The 14,600-nt window shown below is 38.5% G+C and overlaps 1 pseudogene; it reads left to right on the top strand.

Annotated features, from left to right (window-relative positions):
• Positions 1 to 9,852: 9,852 nt before the first annotated feature.
• LOC112819910 (dihydrolipoyl dehydrogenase, mitochondrial-like) lies at positions 9,853 to 12,112 on the top strand (annotated as a pseudogene).
• The last annotated feature ends 2,488 nt before the right edge of the window (positions 12,113 to 14,600 follow it).

Here is a 14,600-nt window from a genome sequence, read left to right as displayed (position 1 = left end):
AAGTAGAGACAAACTCTTCTTCACAAACCATGTGCCCTTTGATGAGCTTCTCATTCCATATAGGCTGTGGCAGCCACTTACGCCCTTGAACTTGGGCGTGATGTAGGACTAGATTGTGGCTGCTTATGAACCACAGCTCTGCCATTCAAATGTAGCTACTGGTGAAATGTGCATTGTGCAAATAATTCTCTTACACAGACCTTAAAATAGTAACACAATCCCAGTTGGAGTATTTGCATAGAATAAAGCTATGGCCCAGTAATAAGCAAATAGGAAACACTCATAGAGTGAATGCACAAACGGTGGCCTAAGTGTAGTCTGATTGTGTCTAGGTGAGCTTGTAATTGTGGAGGATATCAGGGGTAATTTTTTTCCCTTCACATCTAGAAAATGAGGGTTGGACGTTGGGGGCAGAGGTGAGTTGGGCATACCTGTCTTCAGGGATGAGAGGGAGCATTCCCCTTGCTTACATTTATCACTTTTCCCCCTACCCAATAGCTATGTTAGATGAGACAGAGTAAGTTAACTTGAGCATGGCTTCTGTACAGCTTCTATAATCTAAGAGAATCTGAAGCAAGTAGTTTTAGTGTGTGGCACTTTCCTAGTTGAAAAGGTATTTTGTAAATCTTAATCATTAATTCTTATTATCATGCTATTGCTATTATTCTTGTTTCTGCAGGCTAGGCAGTGTGCCATGCCTTTCTGTGGGACAGCTATCACTTCTCCATAAACAGAATCCTTTGGCTATCCTGCTTTCGTGAGCTATTTGATGAAAAGATTAAAGAATAAAGCTGTATCTGAGACCCATTCTGTAGCCTACATATATTTACATAAATTCCTTGAAAAGTAAATAAAAAGAAGTACATGAATAAAATGGTGAAGACATGTGAGATCCAAAGCAGCGACTTATTTGAAGGAAGGAAAAAGACAGTCCTGTGTTGTTACAATTAGAGTACGCCGGTTCATTTACTATTTTCGGTGAATTTTAATTGAGTTGTGTCTCATTTTTATAAATGTTGTCAATCTTCATTTTCTCTGTCTCCTGTGCACCAACTTAAACACACACACAAATGCAGATCTACATAGTGGCGTGTTTTGGGAGAGCACTGTCTGTAGATACACCCTAGCACCAACTTATATATAGTGACACATAGAACTATAAATACTAAAACATGCAACCTTGAGAGAACACCCATAAGACTGAAAAAAAGCCTTTTTTAATGCATTTATTTTATAGGCACAAAAGCTCAGCTAGTAATCAGTTTTGGTAACTTTGGATGTCTGTTTCCCTGATGTAATGACTAGACGGAGGCAGTAACAATACTTCATTATGCTATTCAGAGTGTATGGCAGGATTCAGTCAGAGCTAGACTCAAAACCTGGCCCACAGCTGAAAGCAGAGATGATGCATTAATCCACAGCAACACCCTATCCCCCACTGCCCCCCTCAGCATCCAGCCACTAATACTGGATATCGTTTTTCTTCATAAAACTAGTGGTACTCGAATCGAGCCCATGACAGCTAAGGTTTGTTTAGTCTTTCAAGCAGGTGATCACAGGATTGAACTCCCCAAGTGAGAAGCTGATGGGATACAAATAGTTAAGAACACGTTTGGAGGGGGAAAAATTGTCCAGCCCCATCTGTCAAACTGTGCGTATGACATCATCAGATATTCTGCACTTGTTTGCAGCTATTCAGGCTGGCCCGCCCTGCAGTCTCCGCTTTGTGCTCCAGTTTCCTTTACAGGGCCAGCGGGCTGGAAAATTACCACATGCTGTCACAGTTAGCTCAGCCAGGTCTTGTTATCATTGTTTCCAAGGAATCCATTCATTCCGTTATTTTACATATTGGGCAGACGTCCTGCCACTGAGGCTTGGGCTGCAGTAACTTGAAGGGCCAAACGTTAATGGGCCTCTATTGTTGGTGGAATGGCAGTGCAATACGTGGGAAAAAATACCCAGACAGCTCCCTGACACTGGTTTAGGACCTCTAGACTTAGGGGGTAGCCTGTGAAGATCTTTTATGTAAACAAGCCTTCAATAAACAATGAATATCTCCTGTGTCAATATTCATAACCCATCAATAAAAAAAAATATAAATCTTCAACTAGAAAGAAGCCCAAATGTATTATGGATGACGGAGCTTTTCCTTAAAGTAATCTATAGAATGTTGGCAAGTCTCCTTCTAAACACTGCTAATTTATAGGGGGTGGGAGGGAAGCATTGTTGGGGCTTTGAGGAAAGAGAGGCATTTGATTTGGGGCCAGCAGTATTCTCCCTGCAAAAGATAATACAGTGTGTAAGTTTCACGGCTTCCACCACTACGAGACAGAAATAAAGACAAGGGCCTTGGTGACACATTACATCTTCACCATGCTAGCAATATAAAGAAAGTTAGTGGAAACATTAGAAAAGTTGCTTAACATGTTCTCCTGATTGATTAGAACATAGAGAAGTATAAAGTTTCCAGCATTGAAAAATCCCTAGCAAAACAGAAATAGGAAAATCCATTCTTTAGGGAAGATACACAGTGAAGCTGTAGTCCTTGTTATTGTCGTTTTTTTTTTTTAAATGGGAAACAGTTTCCTGTTCCAAGATGAATCTGATCTTTTGACCGTATAGTTTATTGGCAGTAGATCGTGAAGTGATATGGATGTTTCAGTTCTTACTACTACCCTCACAAACTTCTCTCACCAGATTTCCTTTGCCTCAGACAAGAGAAGACTTGGTAACAAGACCTAGATACTCAAACTAGGACAGATATGGTAATGAGGAAAGTTCACTGGAATTTGGAAAAGCTGTAATTCAAGTCTTATCATTTTAAAGTCTCATGATTAGCTCAGTTGTTATTTTAGTCAGTTTGTTTTATTGATTCACCACAGAGCTCCACATGGCCCTGTAGGAGTTTATATCAGAATGGTTCTTATCCCAAATCATTTTTTTTAAAGATTTTATTTATTTATCTGACAGAGAGAGACACAGCGAGAGAAGGAACACAAGCAGGGGGAGTGGGAGAGGGAGAAGCAGGCTTCCCGTGGAGCCAGGAGCCTGATGCGGGGCTCGATCCCAGGACCCTGGGATCATAACCTGAGCTGAAGGCAGATGCTTAACAACTGAGCCCCCCAGGCGCCCCGGTATCCCAAATCATTTTTGAAGAATTGGACATGGGGTTGAACCCTTCGAGTTGGAGGAAATGAGATGGGGCTAGTCTGGTTCTGACAAACACAATCTACACCATATTTAAGATAAAATATGCTGTATTAAGAATGTTGCTTTATCCTAAAGTCAGTTTTGTCACTTTGTCTTCTTTATAAAACATGTTCTAGTTTCAACTAAGATGATTTTTTGTGTCTAGCAGCTAATTTTAAATGGTTTCCCTTTTCAGCTGACATTAAGAACCAATTGAGATAAATTTATTTTTCCATAAAAGTAATATATGTCAGGACTAGATTTCCTAAACCTAGCCCTTCAAGCAATCACAATCATTTTGTAAACTGTTGATAATGTCATCTTTGAGAAAAAAAGTTTTCTTCAGTGTATAAAATGTTACATTATGATAAATATTAAAATGTGGCAGTCTTCATTCAAATATAATATTTTAGGGAATCTTACAGAATTTTGAAATCGGTATTTTTCAAAGAGTAAATAGCATCTTTTACAACCAGTTATTTTATTCTTCCAATTTTTCCTTCAGCTCTTGATTCTTATGCCAGGTTTCTGTAACATAAAACACAAGTTTTGATAAAGAAGTCTACTTTCAGGGGCGTCTGGGTGGCTCAGTTGTTAAGCGTCTGCCTTTGGCTCAGGTCCTGATCCCAGGGTCCTGGGATCGAGCCCCACATCGGGCTCCCTGCTCAGCGGGGAGTCTGCTTCTCCCTCTCCCACTCCCCCTGCTTCTGTTCCCTCTCTCGCTGTGTCTCTCTCTGTCAAATAAATGAATAAAATCTTTAAAAAAAAAAAGTCTACTTTGACTTCAAAGTTATGTTAGGCACACTACGATTTCTGATACCTCAAAGTAACACACTTATGCCCAGATCAAAAGTGAACTTTAGGTTTAACTCCAAATTATTTAATAAATCAGACTACTAAATGATACAATATCGCATTTAAGATGTGTGATAAATTAAACAAGTCTTTCAGTAAGCACTAAAAAACTGAAACTGTTACCTTAAGCAACACCTTACTTTTATTACCATAGAGTAGATATCAAGCTGTGTTGTTTAGCAATTAGTTTATTGTTTAGTAATTAATAGTAACTTCCACATGAAAGCATATTATGAAGAGAAATGTTACTAATAGTGGCTTTTCTTAAAAACAGATACACAGAAAACCCCAAAATTAAATCACTGTGGGTACCTCCTGCACTTAAAAACAAATTCATTTTTAGAGTGAATAAAAAAAAATTCATGCAATATGCTGACAGGGAAATATTTTCCGTTTCTACCAGTGATGTCCTCATGACCAATTTCTGCATCTTTGTCACCACCTGGTTCCTATGAAGATAATATTTCCAAGAAATCACACCAAAGTAACTTAAACTTTTTTTTCCAGATGGGCCTTCACATCATATTAGAAAATTTTATAATATTAACAATTTTCTTTCATCTTATATTAGAATCATATAATTTTAGAATTTGAATCGCCTAACAAGATATGACCATGCAATCATTTTAGCAATTTTCATATCATATTAGTGAAAACAAATACTAATATAATAGGATGCTAACATGAAAAACCCTAATAGAACATGACAAAACTCTTCATATTTTATTTATGCATTCTTGTTGTTCTTCTCCATTTCAACATTTACCACTTCGGTTTATGGGAAAGTTGCATGGGCTTGCATGTTTTTGAATATCAATTAAGTGATATGTAATGATACAGTAATACAAAAGTTAAGTGCTATAAGACCAATATACTTTTCTGGATCTTCAAGTCTTTGTTTGAATGATAATGTTTGCATTTGGGTTTGCTATTTATTTCAGTTAAGTTTAGAAATTGAACTATTTGCAGAAAGAAAAAAAACTTTGTAGTTGAGTATGAAGATGCAAAAAGTTAAAGAAATAATGCAATTTTCTAGATAATTTACTGCCTCTCCCCCACTCTAAGTATCCAGGATAGAGATAAAAAATAAGCTTTTGCCTTGAATTTTGCAGGTGATTGCTTTCATTTTGTACTCTGATTCTTTCCTTACATGGAGCATGTTCCTCCAGAAGAAGTAGAGGTTTACAGGAAGGAAACAGGAAGGAAATAGTCAAATGTCTCATCCTGAGGGTCTACCAATAGAAATGAAGAGTGAAGGCACTCCAGTTTTCACTCTTTTTTGTTTTTTTTAATCCATCTTATTTGTATCAAGAAAAACTGCGCTGGGATTAAGTATAGCATCTTCTCAGGTGAGGAAATACTAATGATAAAAAGCTTTGATCTTTTCAAATTTGGTTTGTATACTAAAGATATCAACAGTATCCACCAGGCATAGCTAAAATAAAAGAGAATGAACTCTGTGGTGTTTGTCAGGAAATATGACCCTCTCATCACCCATTTCACCTCACTTATATATATGGTGATCTACAAAGTCAAACAGGAAAAATTTTGGTCACCTAAGTGCCTGGAGCTTTTCTTTCCTGTATATGGCACACTATAATGGAGTAGAGACATAGCTTATATATTTTAGGAAACAGGATTCACACAGGGTCACAATTACCTTTGAAAAATCCTATAGTAAGTCGCCACATTGGAGGATATATTTATTTATCCTGTCTTTAATAAATCCAGCACAACCTATTTGTCTTCTAGACTGCTATTAATTCAGTTGAAGATAAGATGAAGGCAGTGACTTGTATTTGGTGGTCAAACCTTCAAAACACTTAGATCATTCCATGGTGAGATGTTCACATTATGCGTGGCAGGTGGTAACTGAGATTTCATATTTTCTGGATCATGTTTATGTCAGGACATGTTATCAGTGAGAAGAATGGTGGGCAAAGTTTAGATTTTTTATGTTTTTATTTTCCCCTCTGCCAACCCTTCCTCTTATTTTCCTTTTATTTTTTCTTTTTGGTCTGAATGAATATAGATGACAATGAGGAAGTTAAGTATGTCTATAATTGTCTGCACTATAATTACTTGGCTAATTTTCTGTCTTCCCTCATAATGTAGCATACATGAGCAGAACACAAGACTAGGTTTATTTTATTCACTGTTGTGTTCTCAGTACCTAGTTTGGTGCCTGACATGAAACAGGCACTCAGGAAGTATTTAATAAACAAACCACTCAACCAACTTAATGCTGATAGATTCATGCACATTTGACTTAAAAGCTAAACCTAAAACAGAAGCAATGTCACCAAGATGGTGACATGGGTTGTTCTTGACTTCATGTCCCCTCACAAGAAGAACAACTATTAACTATTCATGAACAAGACACAACTGTGAGAATTCTAGAACACAGAGGTGAGGCTGAAGCACCCCCTGCACCTCAGAGACCAAGGGAGACTATATTAGCAGAATAAGAGGAGTGGCTACACATTGACCACTTTGCCCCTCCCTCAGGACTGTGCAGCACTATGTGTAGAGGTCTCCTATGAGCTTCAGTTTCCTCTACCAGCCTCCCTTAGCATTGTGGGTGTTTTGTGGAAACCTCTACTCTAATCTTGCAGCATGGGAAATGCAGGAGAATCCTTGGGCCCAGCCCCTGGCAATCTGACTGTGACAGAGAAGAGGGGAGGGGCTAGCACTAACCAGCGTGTGGATCTTGGCAGACTGAGGTTATACCTGCAGAGCCCAAGTAGTAATCCTAACCAGTGGTTTGGCTTATCTGCAGAGCCACATCAGGAGCACAGTCTGACTAAGGAACTTGGTGGGGTGCAGATCTGCCTGATTCAGATTCTCAAATGAGGAGATTTGTTGGCCCTAGAGCCTGGTTTGCCCACTCTCAGGCAGGGTGCTAAGTCAGAGCCCCACCTGCTGTGAAGAGTGTCTTCCAGCCCCATCTTATCAGAAGGCCTTGTGACAATTCCTGGAAGTGGTGTGGCCCACTGCAAAAGAGTGAGCATAACAGATTGCCCTCAGAGCAAAGCCAGTACTGGGTATGGAGGCTTCTTGTGCTACACACAGGCAGAGGGAGTAATTTGCAGACAAGGATGAGGGTAGCTCAGGGCCCTTTCCAAGGGGCAGACTGTTTGGGAAATTGGAAGTAGCCTGGAGTGACCCCTTTCCTGCCCAGGCAGGGGAGCTGAGACATAGCCTTACTCACTGTGCAGAGTGTCTTCCCCTCTGACCAGAAGGACTGGTGAAAACATCTGAAAACTGTGTGACCCAGCAGCACTCATGCTAAGAGAAGGGCAGACAGAGCCAATATCTTGCAGAGCAAAACCAGTGGCCTGGTTTGGCCAAGAAACTTGAGGTGTGGGTTGGCTTGAGTTAAAACAGCAAACAAAGTGCTTTACTCATTTTAGAGCTGCTGTTCCTACTGCACCTGGGGAGGGAATCTAATTTGTAGCCTCTCATTGCTGAATACAGCCTTCAGCTTCTCTGGCCAGAGAGGCTAACTAGAGCACACAGGAAGCTGCATAGCTTATTCTACAGTCCAATGTACAGTGGTACAGAGAGCACAGTCTATGGCTTCCCCTATCTGTAGAACAAAACCAGTGGCCTCACCTGATCAAGGAATTCAGTGCTCATTCAGGCTTCCAAATAATGAGCTATACAGACCAGGGCAGGGAAACGAATTTATAGCCCAGATGCTACTGAATATAGTAACCAATCCTGACTGTGTAAATCTGACTGGAGAATCTAAGTAGCTGTGGAGACTGTCCTCCTGTCTCACTTGGGTAGGGAAGCAAGCCAGCAGTCCTATCCAGTTGTTCTGAGCCAGTGGCATCCCTTCCCCCCCAACCCTATTCTCAGAGCTTGAATAGTTGCCTTGCTCAAAAATAATAATAACCATAATAACAGGCCCCACCTCCCCAAAGACGTTGCCAGCAGATATCCAGCAACCCAAATTGAGCTGACTCGTGAAGAACTGTTTCTGCCAAAGCAAACCTGTAAAGTCATTACTCAAATGTGCAGATACCAGCATATGAAATCAAGTATCATGAAATATGTAAATATGGTAAATATGATACCATCAAAGAAGACTAATAGAGATCCAATAACTGACCCTAAAGAAATGGAGATCTATGAACTATCAGACAAAGAATTCAGAATAATCCTCATAAGGAAGTTTAGTGAACCACAAGAAAACAAACTGACAACTAAGTGAAATTAGGAAAACTATGCATGAACAAAATGAGAAATTTGACAAGGAAATAGCAACCATCAAAAAATCCCAAATCAAGAGAAATCCTAGAGTTGAAAAATATAACAGAACTGAAGAATTCAATAGTTTCAAAAGTATACTGGACCATGCAGAAGAATCAACAATGTAGAGAATAGGACATTAACAATTACTAACTCAGAGGAGTAAAAAGAAAAAAGAATAAAGAGTGAAGAAATCCTATAGGAATTATGGGACACAAGGAAAAGAAAATATTTGCATTATGGGAATTCCAGAAAGAAAAGAGAAACAGAAAAGAACAGAAGGTATATTTAAAGCAATAATGGCTGAAAACTTCTCAAACTTGGGGAGAGAAATGGACATCCGGATCCATGATGCCCATATTATCCCAAATAGGTTGAACTTGAGTACAGCTACACCAAGACACATTATAATTAAGTTTTGAAAAGTGAAAGACGAGAAAAGAGAGAAGTTACATACAGGGGAATCCCATCATACTATCAGTAGGTTTCTCAACAGAAATTTAACAGGCCAGGAGAGAATGGAATGGTATATTCAAACTGTTAAAAAAAAAAGAACTGTCAACCAAGAATTCTACACCCAGCAAAGCTGCCCTTCAAAATGAAGGAGGGATAAAGGCTTTCCCAAACAGAAAAGTTGAGGAAGTTCATTATAACCAGACCTCCATTATAAGAAATACTAAAGGGGGGGGGGTGCCTGGGTGGCTCAGTTGGTTAAGCGACTGTCTTCAGCTCAGGTCATGATCCTAGAGTCCTGGGATCAAGTGCCGCATCAGGCTCCCTGCTCGGCCAGAAGCCTGCTTCTCCCTCTCCCACTCCCCCTGCTTGTGTTTCCTCTCACGCTGTCTCTCTCTCTCTGTCAATTAAATAAATAAATAAAATCTTAAAAAAAAAAAAGAAATGCTAAAGGGAGTTCTTAGACTGGAAGTAGAAGAACATTAATTAACATTATAAAAACACAAAAAGGTAGTGTAACTGTCACTGGTATTGGTAAATATATAGCCAGAGATTCTGCAATATGGTAATAGTGGTGTATAACTCACAATTCTAGTTTAAAGGTTTAAAAAAAGGATGTAGGAAAAATAGCCATAAATACAATAATCTGTTATTAGTTTCACAATATAAGAAACATGTAAATTGTAACAGCAAAAATCTAAAATATGAGGGGAGAAGAAGTAAAAGTGTAAAGTATACAAGTTCTGTTGAAATCAAGTTATCAGTTTAAAATAGAGTGTTATAAATTTAAAATATTTTATATAAGCCTCATGATAACCATAAGGGAAAACCTTGTAGTAATTACACAAAGAACATGATAAAGAAGTCAAAGCCTCCTGATACCAAAATACATCAAACTTCCCCCCCGCCCTCGCCCAAAGAAAACACAGCAGGATAAAAAGCAGGGAAGAATGGATCTACAAAATAACCAATGAACAAAATGGCAGCAGTCATTAAATCCTTACCTTTCAATAATTACCTTAAATGTAATAGATTAAATTGTCCAATCAAAAGACATAGAGGAGGAGCTTAGCGGACGGGAAAGCATTGGCAGAACGAAAGTTGAGCGGCAAGATGCAGAGCTGGAGTCGTGTGTACTGCTCCTTGGCCAAGAGAGGCCATTTCAGTTGAATATCTCATGGCTTACAGGGAGTTTCTGCAGTGCCTCTGGGCAGATCAACCAATTAATTCTGATAGGTTCTGGTCCTGGAGGATATGTCGAATCTTATGCAGAACTTATGCAGATCAACCAATTAATTCTGATAGGTTCTGGTCCTGGAGGATATGTCGCTGCTATCAAAGCTGCCCAGTTGGGCTTCAAGACAGTCTGCGTTGAGAAAAATGAAACGCTTGGGGGAACGTGCTTGAATGTTGGTTGCATTCCTTCTAAGTCTTTATTAAATAACTCTCATTATTACCATATGGCCCATGGAAAAGATTTTGCATCTAGGGGAATTGAAGTGTCTGAAGTTCGCTTGAATTTGGAGAAGATGATGGAGCAGAAGAGTACAGCAGTAAAAGTTTTGGTGGAATTGCCCACTTATTCAAACAGAGTAAGGTTGTCCACATAAATGGATATGGAAAGATAACTGGCAAAAATCAGGTCACCGCTACGAAAGCTGATGGCAGCGCTCAAGTTAATTGATACAAAGAATATTCTTATAGCTACAGGCTCAGAAGTTACTCCTTTTCCTGGAATCATGATTGATGAAGATGCAATAGTGTCATCTACAGGTGCTTTATCCTTAAAAAAAGTTCCAGAAAAGATGGTTGTCATTGGTGCAGGAGTAATAGGTGTAGAACTGGGTTTAGTTTGGCAAAGACTTGGTGCAGATGTGACAGCAGTTGAGTTTTTAGGTCATGTTGGTGCAGTTGGAATTGATATGGAGATATCTAAGAACTTTCAACGCATCCTTCAAAAACAAGGATTTAAATTTAAATTGAATACAAAAGTTACTGGTGCTACCAAGAAGTCAGATGGAAAAATTGATGTTTCTATTGAAGGTGCTTCTGGTGGGAAAGCCGAAGTTATCACGTGTGACGTACTCTTGGTTTGCATTGGACGACGACCCTTTACTCAGAACTTGGGACTGGAAGAGCTTGGAATGGAATTAGATCCTAGAGGTAGAATTCCAGTCAATACCAGACTCCAGACTAAAATTCCAAATATCTACGCGATTGGTGATGTGGTTGCCGGTCCAATGCTGGCTCACAAAGCGGAGGATGAAGGCATTATCTGTGTTGAAGGAATGGCTGGTGGCACTGTGCACATTGACTACAACTGTGTACCATCCGTGATTTACACACACCCGGAAGTTGCTTGGGTTGGCAAATCAGAAGAGCAGTTGAAAGAAGAGGGTATTGAGTACAAGGTTGGGAAATTCCCCTTTGCTGCTAACAGCAGAGCTAAGACAAATGCAGACACAGATGGCATGGTGAAGATTCTGGGACAGAAATCAACAGGCAGGGTGTTGGGAGCACATATTCTGGGACCAGGTGCTGGTGAAATGGTGAATGAAGCCGCTCTCGCGCTGGAGTACGGAGCATCCTGTGAAGATATAGCCAGAGTCTGCCACGCGCATCCGACCTTATCAGAAGCTTTTAGAGAAGCAAACCTGGCTGCATCATTCGGCAAATCAATCAACTTTTAAATTAGAAGATTATATTTTTCTGAAATTTCCTGGGAGCTTTTGTGGAGGTCACATTTCTGAACAGGAAATGCTCACAGCTCCAAAAATTTCTAGGACTGAATTATGAAACTCTTGGAAGGTTTTAATGGGTTTGGACAGAATGGAATAATCTCTATTTTAAATAAATTTAATATTTTGTTTCAGTGCATTAATATTGCAGAAAAAAGCTACTTTTATAGTAGCATCCAGGAAAATTTTCTTCAACCCATATTTTCATGCAGTTTCCGAAAAGATTCGACTTCACTAAATTTATGTTTCTTAGCTTTTTATCTCTGCTATTGTAAAGTTGGATTTACTTACATGGATGGAGCTGGCGTAGGGTATGTGAGCCAGCTGTGTTTGAAGCAAGGTGATCAAGTTATTTTAAACTTGGTTTTCATATTGGAAACAGAGTCATTAGAATAAGATTAAATATGTATAAACCAAACTGATGTAAATCCAACGATGATCTCATTTAATCCCCAAATTCTTGCAGTTTAGAGGTAGAATTTATGTTTACATTTTTAAGGACCCATTGAGGTCTACAGTTAACCAAATTGAGGTATATCTGGGAAATTCAAATATTAAATAAAGAAGTAAATGTATTACAGCCCGGAATGAAAATACAGAAATAAACAGTCTTAAATATTCATGTAAAAAAAAAAAGACATAGAATGTCTGAATGGATAAAAAACACGATCCAATCATATGCTGCCTATAAGAGACTCATTTTAGCCTTGAAGACACACATAGATTGAGAATGAAGGGATGGAAAAAGACATTTCAAGCAAATGGTAACCAAAAAAGCAGTAACTATACTTATATCAGACAAAATAGATTAAAAAGAGACAAAGAAAGTCATTATATAGTGATAAAGAGGTCAATACATCAAAAAAGATATATCAATTGTAAATATCTCTGCACCCAACATTGAAGGACCTAAATATATCAAGCAAAAACTAACAGCTAAAAGCAGAAATAAACAGCAATACAATGATACTGGGATTTAATATCTCATTTTCAACAATGGATAGATGATACAAACAGAGAATCAACAAAGAAACAGCAGATTTTAACAACGCTATAGACTAATAGACCTAACAGACATTCTTTTTTAAATTATTTTTTAATTTAAAAAAATATTTACTTATTTTAGAGAGAGCATGGTGGGGAGGGGCAAAGGGAGAGGGCGAGTAAATCTTAAGCAGGCTCAGCACTGAGCATGGAGCCTGACATGGGGCTCAATCTCATGACCCTGAGATCAGTACCTGAATCCAGAGTTGGACGTTTAATGACTACACCACCCAGGTGCCCACTTCTTTTTTTTAAACAGATTAATTTATGTATTTTAGAGAGGGAGAGTGGGGGGGAGGGACAGAGGGAGAGAATCTTCAAGCAGACTTCCCATTGAGCTCAGAACCCAACAGAAGGCTTGATCTCACAAGCCATGAAATTATGACCCAAGCTGAAACCAAGAGTCAGACACTTAACTGACTGAGCCACCCAGGTGCCCTAAACTAACAGACACTCTATCCAACAACAGCAGAGTATACATTCTTCCCAAGAACATATGGAACATCTGCTAGGATAGACCACATGTTAGGCCACAAAACCTAAAAAATTCAAGAAGACTTAAATTATACCAAGTATTTTTTCTGCCCACAATACCATGAAACTAGAAATCAGTAAAGAGGAAAACCGGAAAATTCATGAACACTTGGAGATTAAACAACACCTTTCTGAACAACCAGTGAATCAAAGAAGAAAATAAAGGGGAACAAAATTTTCTTTTTTAAAAAATAATTTATTTATTTATTTGAGAGAGAGCACACATGGGAGGGAGGGGCAGAGGGAGAAGGAGACTCCCTGCTGAGCAGAGAGCATGATGTGGGGCTTGGTCCAAGGACCCTGAGATCATGACCCAAGCTAAAGGCAGCTGCCTAACCAACTGAGCCACCCACGTGCCCCCCTTTTTTAAATTGAAAAAGTTTCTTGAGACAACAAAAATGGAAACAGCATACCAGAATTTATGGGATACAGCAAAAACAATTCTAAAAGGGAAGTTCATTGCAATAAGTGCCTACAGTAAGAAACAAGAAAGTTCCCCAAATAAACAATCTAATCTATGTCTTAAAGAACTAAAAAAAGAACAAACCGAGCCCAAAGTTAGCAGAAGAAATTAATAATAAAGATTAGAGTAGAAATAAATGAAATAGAGAAGAGAAAACAATAGAAAAGATTAACTAAACCACAAGTTGGTTCTTTGAAAAGATAAACAAAATTGACAAACTCTTAGCTAGACAAGCCAAGGAAAAAGAGAAAGGACTCATATCAACAAAATTATAAATGGAAAAGGAGACATTCCAACTGACACAACAGATATTCAAAGGATTATAAGAGGCTACTATGAACAACTATATGCCAACAAACTGGACAACCTAGAAGAAATGGAAAAATACTTAAAACACACAACTTACTAAGACTGAATCAGGAAGAAATAGAAAATCTGAATAGACCAATTACTAGTAAGGAGATTGAATTAGTAATCAAAAAGAAAAGTGCAGGACCAGATGGCTTGATTGGTGACTGAACATTTAAAGAATTAACACCAATCCTTTTCAAACTCTTTCAAAAAATCAAAAAGGAAGCACTCCCAAGTTCGTTTTACAAGGCCAGCATTATCCTGATACTAAAACCAGAAAAAAGACACTACTAGAAACCAAACAAAACAAAACTACAGGTCAATATCCCTTCCTGATACATATGGATACAAAAATTGTCAACAAAATACTAGCAAACCAAATTCAGCCACACACTAAAATGATCATTCACTGTGATCAAGTGGGATTTATTCCTGTAGTGCAAGGATGTTCAACATATGCAAATCAAATAATGTGATACATCACATCAATAGACTGAAAGAAAAGAACCATATGATCATCTCAATAGATGCAGGAAAAAAAGCATTCAACCAAATTCAACATCCACTCATGATAAAAACTCAATAAACTAGACATAGAAGGAACATAACATAATAAAGGCCATAGTTTACCACAACCATAGCTAACAAGCTCATAGCTTAAACACTGTAACAAGCCCACAGCTAACATTATACTCAATGGTGACAGGATGAAAGTT

Source organism: Callorhinus ursinus, unplaced genomic scaffold (assembly GCF_003265705.2).
Source record: "Callorhinus ursinus isolate GAN/ISIS: 27379988/994484 unplaced genomic scaffold, GSC_fseal_2.0 scaffold3, whole genome shotgun sequence".
Taxonomy (NCBI): Eukaryota; Metazoa; Chordata; class Mammalia; order Carnivora; family Otariidae; genus Callorhinus; species Callorhinus ursinus.
The sequence above is the reverse complement of the archived record's forward strand: the minus strand, read 5'-3'. Positions and strand labels throughout refer to the sequence as shown.